Source organism: Chlorocebus sabaeus, chromosome 15 (genome assembly GCF_047675955.1).
Source record: "Chlorocebus sabaeus isolate Y175 chromosome 15, mChlSab1.0.hap1, whole genome shotgun sequence".
NCBI classification, from domain to species: Eukaryota; Metazoa; Chordata; class Mammalia; order Primates; family Cercopithecidae; genus Chlorocebus; species Chlorocebus sabaeus.
Window position 1 is genome coordinate 51,534,018 of NC_132918.1, and position 8,849 is coordinate 51,542,866.

Here is an 8,849-nt window from a genome sequence, read left to right on the forward strand (position 1 = left end):
TACATTTACAGGTGTAAATGCAAACTACTTCCAACTCAAGGCAAGTAACAGTCCATGGTGTTCTGGCAGGAAAACATCAGCTAAGAAGGAAACTGCGTCCTATGGTTTAGACTTTTCCAACCCTGACAGACCAGCAGGACAGAAACAATTGGTTCAGGAGCCCATGCGAGCCTCTAGAGAAATCTGAAAACACTCAGCCCTGACACATTAATACCCTGCACAGATTGGAGACTGCTGGCCGTGCAGACTCACCAAGCTACAGATTTGTCTTCCACAAGCACATTCTTATCTCAGCCATGAAGTGACCAAACCACATGTATATACTAAGAGTTGAAATGAAAGAGATGTACAGAGTATTAAACAAATACCAAGGGGAACAGTTAACTTGAATACAAGGTCAAAAAAAATCAGCAAGTTCTACAATCCAGTGCTGATATCAGATACAAGTTTCAAGGACAATTTCTTTGCGAAGGCTATTCCAGTTTTGTGAGGCTAGCATGAGGTGTATGCATTTACCAAGGGCAAATTTATACTTCTGAATTAACCCATGCAGCAAATGCTACACATCTACTTGCAGTCCATTTAGAAGCATTTGTGGTGGACGATGGAGGGGTCCAACTCATCATACTCCTGCTTGCTAATCCACATCTGCTGGAAGGTGGACAGTAAGGCCAGGATGGAGCTACTGATCCACACTAAGTACTTGCACTCTGGGGGCGTGATGATCTTGATCTTCATAGTCCTGGGTGACAGGGCAGTGATCTCCTTCTGCATCCTGGTGGCAATGCCCAGATATGTAGTGGTGCCACTGGACCGCACCGTTTTGGCATACAGGTCTTTGCGGATGTCCACGTCATATTTCATGATGGAGTTGAAGGTGGTCTCGTGGATGCCGCAAGATTCCATGCCCAGGAAAGCTGAAACAGCACCTCTGGATACGAGAACCACTCGTTGCCAATGGTGATGACTTGGCCATCAGGCACCTCATAGTTCTTCTCCAGGGAGGAGGAGGATGCGCCAGTGGCCATCTTGTGCTCAAAGTCCAGGGAGACATTGCACTGCTTCTTCTTGATGTCACGCATGATCTCCTGCTCAGTCATGGTAGTGAAACTGTAGGTGCACTTGGTGAGGATCTTCATGAGGTAATCAGTCAGGTCCCAGCCAGCCAGGTCCAGATGCAGGATGGTGTGGGGGAGGGCGTAGCCCTCATAGATGGGTACCATGTGGGTGACCCCATTTCCAGAGTCCATGGCAATGCCATTGGTGCGCCCAGAGGTGTAAAGGGACAGCACAGCCTGGATGGCCATGTACATGGCCAGGGTGCTGCAGATCTCAAATGTGATCTTAGTCATCTTCTCTCAGTTGGCCTTGGGGTTTGGGGGTGCCTTGGTCAGCAGCACCAGGTACTCCTCCGGGGCCACATGCAACTTGTTGTAGAAGGTGTGGTGCCAGATCTTCTCCATGTTGTCCCACCCCATTGGTGACGATGTCAAGTTTGATGGGGTACTTCGGGTCAGGATGCCATGCTTAGTCTGGGCCTTATCACCCACATAGGAATCCTTCTGGCCCATGCCCACCATCACACCATGGTGCCAGGGGCACCCAACAATGGAGGGGAACATGGCTCAGGAAGCATCGCCCCAGGAAAGCCAGTTTTGCACATGTCAGAGCCATTGTCAATGAAGAGCACGGCAATTTCTTCTTCCATTGTGACTGGCAGAGGAGGCGGGTGGTGGAGTGGTGGGAGAGCAGAGTGTGTGGGCTGGCGGCTGTGACTGAGACCCTGACGGAAATATTTCTAACAGTTATACAATAAGATGAATTTCCTTAATTGTATTAGTCTGTTCTCATATTGCTATATAAAGAACTACCTGAGACTGGACAATTTATAAATAAAAGAGGTTTAATTGGCTCACAGTTCTACAAACTGTACAGGAAGCATGGCAGGGGAGGCCTCAGGAGACCATCACCAATCATGGCAGAAGGCAAAGGGGAAGAAGGTACATCTTACATGGCCAGAGAAGGAGGAAGAGAGCAAAGGGGGAGGTGCTACACACTTTTAAACAACCAGATCTCGTGAGAAATCACTCACGATCATGAGGACAGCAGGGAGGAAATCTGCCCCCACGATCCAATCACCTCCCACCAGACCCCTCCTCCAACATTGGGGATTACAATTCGACATGAGATTTGAGTGGTGACACAAACGTAAATCATATCATTAATATATAACAAGTTTTAAAAATCAATTTAAAAGAGGCTAAAACAACCCAATTTAAAATGAACAAAGGACAAGAAAAGGCAGCTCACAAAAAAAGAAAAATGGTTCACAAATATTTGGAAATATTCTTAATTGTACTTATAATCAAAGAAATTCACATTAAAACAACAAAGTGCATTCTTACAAACCTATCTGACTGGCAGACGGATTTAAATCATATTGATAATCTCAGGGTTGCCAAGTATGTGACATAGTAAGAACTCTCATACCCTGGAACAACCTACATGAAAATCACTTTGACATTTTCTATAATGTGCACAAAAATATATGTTCGAGATGTAACAGAATAGCACTGTTTGTGATTATAATTAATAGAAAGCAACCCAAATAACCTATGCCTATGAATTGGGTGACTAAATTAATCCTGGTCCCTTTAAGCAGTGGGATACTACACAGCAGTCAGAATGAAGAAGCTTTCTCTGTGCTGATATGGAAAGATTGCCAAGATATATTAGGTAGAACAAGATTGGAGGAGGTGGCCCAAGATAGTTAAACAGAGCCCTCCATTGATTGTCCCTACTGCAGGAACACCAAAATTAAACAACTATCCACACAAGAAAGCCCCTTCATAAGAACCAAAAATCAGGTGAGTGATCACAGTACCTAATTTCAGTGTCCTACAAGGAAAGAGGCACTCAAGAGGGTAGAAAAGATGGTCTTGAGTTGTCTACACCACTCATCCCCCATTCTCCAGCAGCACCTTGTGGTCTGGAGAGAGTCCGTGTGCTTGGAGGAGGAAGAGTGAACTGATAGTGAACCTTTGTATTGGAACTCAGTGCTGCCCTGTCACAGCCAAAAGCAACACAGGGCAGAATTCAGCAGGTTTCCATGGAGGAGCATTTGGACCAGCCCTAGCCAGAAGGAAATAATCCATTCCAGCAGTTGGAAACTAAGTTCCAGCTAGCCCCACCACTGTAGGCTAAAGTGCTCTGGGATCCTAAATAAACTTAAAAGTCAGTCTCAGACACAAGGACTACCATTTCTGGGTAAGTCCTGATGCTGGGCTGGGCTCAGAGTCAGTGGATTTGCAGTGCATGCAACCCAGTGAGACACCAGCTGGGATAGCCAAGGGAGTGCTTGAATGACTCCTCCCCCACCTCCAGGCAGCACAGCTTGCAGCTCCAGCAGAAATTCCTTTTGCTTATGGACAGAAGAGGGGAGAGTAAGGAGGATATTTGTCTTGCAAATTGGATACCTGCTCAGCTACAGTCTGATAGGGTACCAGGGCAGAGTTCTGAAGCCTCCATTCTAGGACCTAGTTTCCAGGTAACATTTCTAGATCCACCCTGGGCTAGAAAGTAACCTCCTCTCCTGAAGGGAAGGACCCAGAATTCATCACCTGCTGAATAAAGAGCCCTTGGTCCTTAAATAAACATTAGCAGCAGCCAGGCAGTAGTTGCCACAAGCCTTGCATGAGACCCAGTGCCATGCTGGCTTCAGGTGTGACCCAGCACATTCTCAGCTGTGGTGGCCACAGGAAGGGAATCCTGCTTGAGGTAAAAAGAGGGAAGAGTAAAAAGAACTTTGTCTTACAACTTGGGTACCAGCTCAGCCACAGTAAAATAAAGCACCAAGTAGATTTCTAAAGTTCCCAATTCCAGACCCTACTAGCCCCTGGGTGGCATTTGCAGGCCTACCCTGGGTGAGAAGGGAACCCACTGCCCTGAAGGGAAAGAGCTCAGTACCTGGCAGGATTCACCAACTCCTGGTGACTAAAGAGCTCGTGGACCTTGAATAAACATCAGGTAGCCAGGCAACAGTCACCACAGGCCTTAGACAAGACCCAGTACTATGCTGGCTTCAGTAATGACCCAACACAAGCTCTGTGGTGGTGGTCTTTGGAGTGCTTGTGTCACTCCTCTCCCAGCTCCAGGCAGCTCAGCAGAGAGAGAGAGAAAGAGAGACTTCATTTGTTTGTTTGTTTGAGGGAGAGTGAGGGAAGAGAACAAGAGGCTCTGGCTGGTAATCCAAAAAATTCTCTCAGATCTTACTTAAGGCCACCAAGGCAGTATTTCTACAAGTCTGTAAGAACCACAGCATTACAGGGCTTAGCATAATGGCTGCAGTGACCAAAGACTTAGAGCACAATACTCAATTCTCTTTGAATACTTGGAAAACTTTTTCAAGAAGGACAGGTGCAAACAAGCCCAGACTTTGAAGATTATAATAAACACCTAACTCTTCAATGCCCAGACATTGATAAACATCCACAAACAACAAGACCACCCAGGAAAATATGATCTCACCAAATAAACTGAATAAGGCACCAGCGACAAATTTCAGAGTGACAGAGACAAGTGACCTTTCAGACAGAGAATTCGAAACAGCTTTTTTGAAAAAGCTAAGCAAAATTCAATATAACATAAGGAATTGAAAATTCTATCAGATAAACTTAGTAAGAGAATGAAGTAATTTTTTTAAAGTCAAGCAGAGATTCTAGAGCTGAAATATTCAACTGACAAGCTGAAGAATGCCTCAGAGTCTCTCAACAGCAGAATTGATCAGGCAGAAGAAATAATTAGCGTGCTTGAAGACAGGCTATTTGAAAATACAGAGGCAGGGGAGACAAAAGAAAAAAAGAATAAAAAGAATAAAGTACACCTACAAGATCTATAAAATAGTGCCCAAATAGCAAATCTAAGAGTAATTGGCCTTAAAGAAGAGGTAGAGAGAGAGGGATAATGGTAGAAAATTTATTCAAAAGATAAAAATGAAAACTTTCCAAACCTAGAAAAAGATATCAATATGCAAGTACAAGAAAGTTATAGGATGCCAAGCAGATTTAACCCAAATAAGACTACATCAAGATATTTAATAATCAAACTCCCAAAGATGAAGGATAAAGGGGGGATCCTAAAAGCAGAGGAAAGAAACAAATACCATACAATGGTGTTCTAGTACATCTGTCAGTAGACTTTTCAGTGGAAAGTTTATAAGCTAGGAGAGAGTGTCATCATAAATTTACAGAGCTGAAAAAAACCCTTTTATTTCAAAGTAGCATACCCAACAAAAATATTCTTCAAACAAGAAAGAGACATAAAGACTTTCCCAGATGAATAAAAGCTGAGGGGTTTTATTAAGATCAGATCTGATGTTAAAAAAAAATACCAAAGAGAGTTCTTCAATCTGAAATAAAATGACATTAACAAGCAATAAGAAATCATCTGAAGGTATACAAAACTCACTGTTAATGGTAAATACACAGACAACTATAAGATATTATAACACCATAATTGTGGTGTGTAAAGTACTCATATCTTAAGTAGAAAAACAAATATGAACCAATCAAAAATAATAACTACAACTTTCTAAGACATAGTGTACTAAGATATAAATAGAAGCAACAAAAAGTTAAAAAGCAGGTGGAATGAAGTTAATCATTTTTATTAGTTTTTTGTTTGCTTGTTTTTACAATCAGAGTTGTTATCAGTTTAAAATGATGGGTTATAAGATGTTATTTGCAAGCTTCATAGTAGCCTCAAATAAAAAAACCTACAACAGATACCCAAGAAATAAAAACATATGATCATAGAAAATTACTTGCACAAAAAGGAAGACAGGAAGGAGGGGAGAAAGGAAGACTACAAAACAACCAGAAAACAAATAACAAAATGACAGGAGTAAGTCTTTACTTATCAATAATAACACTGAATGCAAATGGACTAAACTCTTCAATCAAAAGACAGAGTGGCTGAATAGATTAAAAAACAAGATTTTATGATCTGTTTCCTGCAACAAACATACTTCATCTATAAAGACACAGATAGACTGAAAATAAAGGAATGGAAAAAGATATTCCACAGAAATGAAAACCAAAAAATCGGGAGTAGCTATATTTATATCAAACAGGATAGATCTCAAGACAAAAACTATAAAAAGAGACAAAGAAGGTTTATTATATAATGATAAAGAAGTCAATTCAGCAAGAAGACATAACAATTTTAAATATGTATGCACCCAACATTGGAGCACATAGATGCATAAAGCAAATATTATTAGAGCTAAAGAGAAATACATTCCAATACAATAGTAGCTGAAGACTTCAACACCCTACCTTCAGCATTGGACAGATCATTCAGACAGAAAAAGTCAACACAGAAGCATCAGGCTTAACCTGCACTATGCACCAAATGAACCTAATAGATATTTATACAACATTTCATACAACAGTTGCAGAATACACATTCTTCTCCTCAGCACATGGATTGTTCTCAAGGATTGATCATATGTTAGGTCACAAAACAAGTATTTAGAAACTCAAAAAAATTGAAGTCATATCAAGTATCTTCTCTCACCACAATGGAATAAAACTAGAAATCAATAGCAAGAGGAGCTCTGGAAACTCTACAAATACATGGAAATTAAAGAATATGCTCCTGAATGATCAGTGGGTCAATGAAGAAATTAAAAGAGGAATAAAAAAAATCTTGAAACAAAAGAAAATGGAAACACAGTACACCAAAACCTATGGGATACAGCAAAAGCAGTACTAAGAGGAAAACTTATAGCAAAAAGCACCTATATCAAAAAAGTAGGAAAAACTTCAAATAAACAACAAATGATACATTTTAAAGAACTAGAAAAGCAAGAGCAAATCAAACCTAAAATTAGTAGAAGAAGAGAAATAATAAAGATCAGAGCAGAAATAGATGAATGAGAAAGTCCCTAGCCAGAGTAATCAGGCAAGAAAATGAAATAAAAGACATCTAAATTGGAAGGGGAAGGTAAGCTATCTCTGTTTGCCAATGATATAATCATATACCTGGAAAACCCTAAAGACTCCTCCAAAAGACTCCTAGATTTGATAAATGAATTCAGTAAAGTCTCAGATTACAAAATCAATGTATAAAAATAAGTAGTACAGCTATACACCGACAACAACCAAACTGAAAATCAAATCAAGAACTCAATCCCTTTTATAATAGCTGCAAAAATTAAAATAAAATACCTAGGAATATACTTAACCAAGTAGGTGAGAGATCTCTACAAGGAGAATTACAAAACTGCTGAAAGAAATCATAGATATGACACAAACAAATGGAAACACATCTCACGCTCATGAATTGGAAGAGTTAATATCATGAAAATGACCATACTGCCCAAAGCAATCTACAGATTCAGTGGAATTCCTATCAAAATACCAACATTATTTTTCACAGAATTAGAAAAAAAAATCCTAAAATTCATATAGAACCAAATAAGAGCCCAAATAATTAAAACAATCCTAAGGAAAAAGATCAAATAGGAACCATCACATTACCTAAGTTCAAATGATGCTACAAGATTATACTAATCAAACAGCATGGTTCTGATATAAAAATAGATAATATAGACCAATGAAACAGAATAGAGAACCCAGAAGTAAAACTTAGTATTTACAACCAACTGATATTCAACAAAGCATACAAAAACATAAATTGAGGAAATGACACCCTATTCAATAAATGGTGCTGGGAACACTGGATAGCCACATGTAGGAGAATGAAACTGGATGCTTTATGCAAAAATCAAATCAAGATGGATCAAAGACTTAAATAAAATACCTGAAACCATAAACATTCTAGAATAAAACTTAGAGAAAACTCTTCTGGACATTGGCCTAGGCAAATAATTTATTACTAAGACCGCAAAAGTAAATGCAACAAAAACAAAAATAAATAAATGAGACCAGATTAAACTAAAAAGCTTCTGCACAGCAAAAGAAATAATTACCAGAGTAAACAGACAACCCACAGAATAGGAGAAAATATTTGCAAGCTATGCATCCAGAAAGGAATAGCCATAATCTGCAAGGAACTCTAACAAAGCAGCAAGAAAAAAAAAACAAAACACAAGAACACAAGTAATCCCATCAAAAATGAGCAAATGACATGAATAGACATTTCTCAAAAGAAGATACACAAATGGCCAACAAACATATGAAAGAATGCTCAACATCACTAGTCATCAGGGGAATGCAAATTAAAACCACAGTGAGATATCACCTTACTCCAGTCAAAATAGCCATTATTAAAAAGTCAAAAAAGGGAATGCTTATGCACTGCTGGTGGGAATATAAATTAGTACAACCTCTATGGAAAACAGTATGGGGATTTCTTAAAGAACTAAAAGTAATCCATTAATAGATACAGCAATCCCACTACTGGGTATTTGCCCAAAGGAAAAGATGTCATCATATCCAAAAGATACCTATGCACATATTTTTATCACAGTACAATTCACAATTGCAAAGATATAGAACCAACCCAACTGCCCATCCACCAATGAGTGGATAAAGAAAATGTAGTATATATATAACACCAAGGAATACTACTCAGCCTTAAAAAGAATGAAAGCTCTCTTTTGCAGCAACTTGGATGGAGCTGGAGGCCATTATTCTAAGTGAAGTAACTCAGGAATGGAAAACCAAATATGGTGTGTTCTCACCTATAAGTGGGAGCTAAGCTATAGGTATGCAAAGGCATACTGAGTGGTATAATGAACTTTAGAGACTCAGAAATGGGGAGGGTGGGAGTGGGCTGAAGGATAAGAAACTACATATTAGGTGCAATGTACACTACTCAGGTGA

The 8,849-nt window shown here is 39.6% G+C and overlaps 1 pseudogene; it reads right to left on the reverse strand.

The window, feature by feature from the left end:
- Positions 1-582: 582 nt before the first annotated feature.
- Positions 583-1,708, reverse strand: LOC103241584 (actin, cytoplasmic 2-like; annotated as a pseudogene).
- Positions 1,709-8,849: the final 7,141 nt, after the last annotated feature.